Here is an 8,391-nt window from a genome sequence, read left to right as displayed (position 1 = left end):
TAAAAGACTGAAACTGGTATTATAATATAATAAATTGTGGGTTAGAAATAGTGGACCTCTTTTTCCATTTCATACTTCATTTTTCCATTTTAGTTTATTACAACAAGACTTTCTGCCATGTGTTCTGTGTGCTTTTGAAAACTTAAGGGACTGAATCTGGTATTGTAATATAATAAATTGTGCGTTATTCATATGACATTAATTTTATTTGTAAATAACACATACAAACCTTATTTTACTTGCAAATTAATGTAGAGCTTAAAATAAAAATACATGTATCTTTTATTATAGTAAGCATAGAGTCTACAATATACACAATGTGTCTGAAGCCAGATATAGGAAAGAGACCAGCTTCAGTTCTTTAAGTTTCCAAAAGTATACAGAACGCATGGCAAGATGTCTCACTGCAAGAAATTTAAATGTTAAAGATGAAGTGAGAAATGAAAAAAAGAAATCAACTATTTGTAATGCACAATTTATTGTATTAGAATAAAGTTCAGAAGTACGCAGAAGAAAGTCTTGTTGCAAGAAATTCGAATGTTAAAGATAAAGCGAGAAATGAAAAAAGAAATCCACTATTTGTAATGCACAATTAATCGTATTGCAATATCGGTTTCAGTCCTTAGAATTTTCAAAAGTACACACAATGTATGGCAGAAAGTTTTGTTGCAAGAAATTTAAATAATGAGAAAATGAACAGAGATCCACTAATTGTAACACATAATTTATTGTATTACAATAATATAGAAAAAGAGAGGTCAAACTTAATCCTTTAATTTCTCAAAAGTACCCATGACACATGACAGATAGTCTTGTTGCATGTAAATGTTACTGATAAAGTGATTACATTTTTTCTTTCATAAATTTCTTGCAATGAGACTTCTGCAATGCGTTCCGTGTACTTTTGAAACCTTAAAGGATTCAAACTGATCACCCATTTTTTATTATTTCAAGTCATTCACTATAGAAATTATCTTTGTAAAAAGAAGTGAGATCCCCATAAAAATCTTCAAAAAAGTAAAAAAATTACGCCAAGTATATGAAAAAGTGAGAAGATCCCCCTTACATTTTAAAATAATTCTTATTCATCAAAACCTTGACCTTGGCTGGCCACGCCAAGCATTTGACTTCCAGGCCACGGACATCTAGGCAAATGTCTAAACAGTCTCAGCCTCAGTCTCAGTCTCAAAAAGATAGCAAGTTCGGGGATGTCTCAAAAATGTATGCGTGTAGCTCAAAAAGGCCTTTAAATTTGGTGCCCAAATTAAAGAAATGCCATTTTGAGTTACCTCATTTTAGAAAAGTGAAGGTTTCGTTAGCGGCACAAATATTTAGCAAAACAGTGTATACAGCACTACTATGCTATAAAACAATTTTTCCAAATGAATTTCCGTCGGAAAATAGTGGTATGGAGGAATTTATTCTTGATATGGATAAATTATTCGATTTCTGCAATAGTTTCTGCAAGAGAAAACAGCAAGAAATAAAATGAACTTTGCAATATCAAATAATAGTGAACATAACATATTTCTGGAAGACATAATAAAAAAATTAGAAACCATTCGATTTTTAAATACGAAAGTTCCCCCATGTATAAAAGGATGGATTTTAACCATAAATAGCATTGTACAACTTTCGAACGAACTACGAACCTAATACAATATACCATATTTAAAAACACGACGCTTAAACCAAGACAGTTTAGAAAATCTTTTTGCCACCATAAGGCAACAACATGGTTGTAACCAATCCTTCTCCGCAACAATTCGAAAATGGTATAAAACACATATTAATTACTCAGTTATCAAAAATTTCGTCAATAACTAATTGTAACGACGATTTGCAATCTTTTTGTATAAAATTAAGCGAAATCCATAATTTTAAAAGTGATAATGTACATAATACGGAAACAACAGATATACCAGAAACCATTTTAAATGATGGACATAGTATTGCAAATGTTGAGTCATTTGGTGAAAATAACGCGATTTATTATATAACGGGATTCCTGTGTAAAAAATGTGTAAATACTGTAAATTGCGAATCTTGTAAAAGTAAATTAATAGATACAGAGGACTCTTCATTCGAAGAATATAAATTATTTGCTACATTAAAAAATGACTGCAACACTGCAGGATTAATATTTCCAAAATCAAGTGTTTTTGAAAGTATTCGGTCTTGGGAGTAAATGTTTAAATCATGTATAGATAGTATGCTACATGTAAAAAACATAACCCGCATCTTCGCAAACATAATACAACAAGCGATTCCTATAGTACTCTGTGATCAGCCACACGCACACACAATTATTTTTAATAATTTTTTTAAAAATGCGGTGCCACTGGAAGGCGCGACATTTACGACGCGAAACAGAATGTAAACCGAGTGGGTCGAAAAAATATAAAACATTTAATATTCAAATAATTTTAATTTTTAATTAATTTAAAAACTTAATTGTATAATCGCGTATACATATTTTAAAGAATATATTGTATGCTTATACCGTACAATAATTTATTATATCCTACTTCTCTCTTAACTTTTACTATTATGTATTAATAATTTCTAAGTATAAACTAATGTAACTATACTATATAACTCAGTGTAAGTATAAATTTATATTACTTAATTGTAATATATATTTCATAATTATATATACTTCATTATATCATATAACTTCAATCTTTTTTACAGAAATCTTGTCGCAATAAAGACGCGCAACACTTTTTCATGATACACTTTATACACTATGTTTTAGCTTATCACGTTATTACAAAATATAAATTTTAGCATGAAAGGTTTGGTATGCGTCTTTATTGTGATTTAATTTCACAGAATTCGAATTTGTGATTTGAGATTTCTAGGATTATAGAACTATGGAGCAACTTGCGGAGTGAGGTGAAAGGAGGGGGTGCTTAATACGGTTCCCACTCAGCAGAGGGCACTGAAACTCGTATACGATTTTTTATACAGCGCTCTTATAGGACCTTCCACTCTATCTAATACTCTTTGGTATGAATGTCAAAGCGAACGGACGTATATTTTTGGTTAGGGGTGCGCAGGACCCAGAGCCAAACTCCGAGTTGACTTCAGCGACATTTGCTGAAAAAGTAGGAAACTCCGGGATAAGGACAGAGAGGGCGATACGAAAATTGCAGGAGAGATGAGGACAGGGCGATTAGGCTAGCATGATTTTTTTCCAGGATATTGAAGCAAAGAAGCAATATTTTCTAATAATTTTGGTTTTTATATATTCGTTACACTTTGGCGGATGCGACTCCAAGGCCTGATGTTGGAAAAGTATATGTAAACAAAAAAAAACGTACTTTTATTATTTATAAAGTTTTAAGGCCGAAATTGCAAAATCAGGCCTTAGTAAGCGTAACGAATAGTAACGAAAGTGTAACGAATGCATTAAAACCAGAATTATTAGAAAATATTCCTTCTTTGCTTCAATATCCTGTAAAAAAAATCATGCTAGCCTAATCACCCTGTCCTTGTCTCTCCTGCAATTGTTGTATCGTCCTCTCTGTCCTTGTCCCGGAGTTTCCTACTTTTTAACCGACTTCGAAAAGGAGGAGGTTACTCAATTCGACATTATTGTTTTATTATTATTATTATTATTATTATTATTATTATTATTATTAAGGTATGTTCACCGATTACGGCGAGATGGCTTGACCAATCAGAATGAAACCTGTTGCATCTGGTAGAGCATGTACCCCCGGTGATCCTGTTATTAAGACTTTTTACGATTTGTCATTTTTTACCCGTTTTTTTTTTACCAAAAAACCTTGATTTTTAGGTATGCTTGCCGATTACGTCGGGATGGCTTGATGAATCGGAGTGAAACCTCTTGGATCTTCTCGAATATTTCTTCCAGTTGGTCGCGTAAAAGAAACATTTTGTGATTTGTCATTTTTTAACCGTTTTTTTTTTTTAAATAGAAAAATGTTGTCTTGCTTCTTACTCCGAGACGGACGGACCAATCAGATTGAAACTTCTTGCATCTGGAATAGCATTTGCTATTTGTCCCATAACAAAACATTTGTACTTGTCTTATTTTTTACCAATTTATATCACTTTTTATCACAAAAAGCGTACTATTTCACGTATGTTTGGTCTGAAATCGATGAAATCGATGAAACCCCTTACATTTTACTGCCGGAGAGGTTTTCGCAATGATCACAGATGCAAAAATTTATGGATTTCTGTATTGCTTATAACTATTGTCATCGCAAAATTCCTATTATATGATGTAACTCGGTGAGGAAATTACTGAGCGCGATGGAACCTTCCGCATTTCATAATAGATGAATTCGTATGTTCCCATTTGCACAAATTTATGGACACTTTCATTGTTTAAAATCATTGTTGGTGCAAAATTGTTATGCTCTGGTGTAGCTCGATAAGGAATTTACTAAACGCAATCAATCCTTTCACATGTAGTTGCACATGTATTCCTGATAATCCCATTTGCAATTATACAGGGTGTCCAAAAAACGTTGGATGTCCTTGAATGGGGTGTTTCGGGGGGAGGGGGGGGGGTGGTGGTGATTTGAAACAATTTTTTGAAGCGCCCAGAGGAGCGCCTGCGGTAGCATAGGCTCCACAGGCGCTCCTCCGGCATACTCGGGCTCTGATTGGTCGGGGGTTTCTGTCAATATCTCCTTAACGAAGCCTCGAGCAACATTTTCGTTAAGAAAAAATTGTTTCAAATCACCCCCCCGAAACACCCCATTCGAGGACATCCAACGTTTTTGGGTCATCCTGTATATTGCTCATAACTATTGTTATTGCATGAAACCTATTGGTTATAGATTGCCACTAAAAAGAGTGAAATAAAATAATTTTTTGGAAAAAAAATTTAACCGACTTCAAAAAAGGTACAGTGAAAAGTATGGAATAATTTCTAGTTAATTTATATGAATACGCACTAGCTCTAGATATAATTGCTTAAAAGTATGGGAAAATGCAGTGAAAAGTGTGAAATAATTTCTATTTAAACTGCATTGTTATTCACCATCGTTTGATGAATTTGGTTAAATTATTAAATACATCACATTAAATGCAATGCACCTTTTTCGGAGGCGGCGCAGATGTAAACAATTTTTAATTCCGGTTTGGGTTAGCTTTTGGTAGATGCGGCAATATTGAATGCTGTCAATGTATACATGTTTATTGTCTATAAGGAATTAATAGTTAATGTTAATTGTTAATGTTAATGTTAATTTAAATAGAAATTATTTCACACTTTTCACTGCATTTTCCCATACTTTTACGCAATTATATTTAGAGCTAGTGCGTATTCGTATAAATTAACTAGAAATTATTTCATACTTTTCACTGTACCTTTTTTGAAGTCGGTTAAATCTTTTTTCAAAAAATTATTTTATTCCGCAACTGTCGCTGAAGTCATTCGAAGTTTGGCTCTGGGTCCTGCGCATCCTTAACTTCCCATAGGCTGATGGTCATCAATTACACTCGAGCCCATTTTTTCTGGTATCTACCAGCAACTCGAGATGTTTCTTAGCATTCTATTGCCATGAATTCTAAGCTATCTAGATTTGAGAATAAGGTCACCTTTATTTATTTTATTGGCACTTCGAGCTCCAAATTAAACCTAAAGAAACATTAAGTATTGTAGATTTGCTGCGTGAAACCTAATGGTGACTGAAAGTCATCTCCCGAGTACAAAGGGTTAACATTATTCTAATAAAACTTCTTGTTTACAATACTTGTACTCTGTATGCTTTCGAACACGAATCCTTTCCCAACAAAACATTCTAGGAAATTGGTTATTTTTCAGTCGTTCAAATCAATAGGACAAATAAATAATTAAATAATGATTTCATTCGGAATGTATGCCATTCTATTCCTATACCTCACACAGTTCAACTAAAATTTTTGACTCCATTTTTCTTTAAGCTCTATTCAAATAATCCCAGACGTGTTCAATAATATATAATATAAATAAATCGGCACTTTCAGGTAACCAAGTCGTAACTTTTAATATTTCATTCTCCTCTAAATCTTTTAAATAATTTCTTTATAAATGTATTGTATGTGTACACAGTATTCTAGTATATATAAAGTACAATAACAAATATACATCATATTTATTTTATTAACATAGATTTATTGAAGTGTGATGCAAGATTCGGATGGTGGCCCAAGACTTGCACATTACTGTACATATGTCCAGTGATAGCTGCAAGAGTGGTTGCACAAACACTCTACCACCATCTTTTAGTTTATTTAATTTAATTTAAGTTAACTGCACAAGTTATAAATGTAGATACCAAAGTGACACGCGGGCCTTGAATTTTTCTAAGACGTCGGAATTGATCTATGTAAATAATCGTTAACCCAACCAATTCAATCGAGGACATCCGTTACATGGGACCGTGCGATTGTTGCTACAATCTTTTAAGAGACACGAGACATTACTTTTTGGGACGGCACAGCCCACAGTGCCTCACGAATTCGCGTGGGCAGGATCCTTCGAAATATTATCGTTCCCTACTCGTGATTCCCCGCGTCATTGTTTTAGGGGAGTGCAAAGCTGATGATATATCACAGCCAAAACGTGTTCTGGAATATTAATGCCGTCTATTATGCACTCCCTAGCACAATCTTATATACCATGGGACATTTTAGTCGCGATGGAAAAAACTACTGGCTTTAACCCTTTAGCTATTCAAATTATTTAATGGGTAAAAGTCGAGGAACAGCACTGGAAATGTTTATTGCATCACCCAAAAATCCAATTAACACTAAATCTATCGACTTTGATTTGTAACTATTTCTACCGTGACGGGGCAAAAAACTAGTCTTTTTCTCAATTAAATGCAAAAATATTTTACGTGGACCTAATTGAATAATGTATAAATGTATAAATGTATGTAATCCATATATTGCATATAAGAACAGCAATGTATGTACAGTAGAGACTTTTCCGTATCCGTACCCCCATTATCCGAATACCCTAATATACGGACGTTCTATTACACTAGTTTACAGTCAATATCCTTGATAGCGCTGCTCAATAGTTTTGATATCTTGGTCAAAACCTTTCGCCGTGTTCGTCACTTACATCGCCAAGATTCTCCGGGAAAAAGTCCAAGTGAGAATGTAAAAAATGAATGTCGAGCGACATATTTACGCATGTTGAAATTAAAATTGAAATTAAATGTACAAATTTTTCCATTTTGTCAAATCAAATAGAATAGCAATATATATTCCATACCCATTTTTGCATAAGTTATTAGCAACTCTTCAACAACTTCCTTATAATTCATACTCTGCCGAGCCAGAAGCCCTAAACTGTTGAGCAGCGCTATCAAGGATATTGGGATGAAAGAATGTTGGGAGACTACATTTGGTTCCTCATCAGAAGAACAAACCCAACGAATAACAGAAGACAAAGTAAAGGCCGAAATTATTTTTAATCGAAATTAATTAAATAAATGTTTCCTATATAAATAGAAGAAAAATACAAAAACAGAATAAAATTGGGATTTTTGTACTTTTACTCAAGTGATCCTAACTCCGGTATTTATCCATAGATTTTATTCGACAAAAGCTTCTTTTCTTCGTAAAAGTGCGATCTATACGTAAACAATTAGAAACTGGACATAATTTGACAATTTCTATTTTTCCATGGCGATGGAAGAAATATTCGTGTTCTATTTTAGCCGAAAAAATCAAAGTTTCTTATATATATTAACTCGTAACACTTAAACTATTGAACCGATTGGAAAATAATGCGAATAGTAATGGTTGGAAATTCGATTACCTTTAAAATGGTGTCTTGTGCGGCCCAATCGGACGTTTCTAACTCGAGATATGGCCTAAAATGTGAAGGTATGCCAGAAAAAAGTCGAAAACAAAATTCAAAAATTCATATAAAAAAACCTATCCATAGAAAAATTGTTTCTATCCATAGAAAAATTGTTTCTTGCGATTATCGAGTTTAATAGGCCAAAATACATAAGAAAAGAATTGTGGCATTGAATGCACATTTTTTTTTTTTGTAAACTAGTGCTATCCGTATGTTCTGTTATCCGCACAACGCGTTTCGTAGCGATGTTTACATACAATGTATGTACTTAGACGTAATAAATACTTCTCTGTGTTCGGCCGGTTAAATATAATCATATCGATTCAGTCTGAAGCAGAGAACAGTATATTAATCATCAGTCACAGCAAACGATCTGAACGACAAATCCGGCAAAAATGACTCGAACATATTAAACAAAAATTGTTTTTAAACACAACGAATCCTTCTTTCCCATTGTTTCCCACGCATTATCGTCATCAATTCCCTGCGTAGAAGTTGCTGAAATATATTCCGCGTACTTGATTGGCCCCATAAGTGCATTCAAGTGT

General features: G+C 33.3%; 1 protein-coding gene across 2 annotated transcripts in view; it reads right to left on the bottom strand.

The window, feature by feature from the left end:
* Nucleotides 1-8,391, bottom strand: part of LOC128894425 (protein Wnt-5b-like) — a 93,975-nt gene that overhangs the window by 12,502 nt on the left and 73,082 nt on the right. The gene's annotated exons all lie outside the window — the stretch shown is intronic.

This window comes from Hylaeus anthracinus, unplaced genomic scaffold (assembly GCF_026225885.1).
Source record: "Hylaeus anthracinus isolate JK02 unplaced genomic scaffold, UHH_iyHylAnth1.0_haploid 3, whole genome shotgun sequence".
NCBI lineage: Eukaryota > Metazoa > Arthropoda > Insecta > Hymenoptera > Colletidae > Hylaeus > Hylaeus anthracinus.
This window is presented reverse-complemented; position numbering and strand designations above follow the sequence as displayed.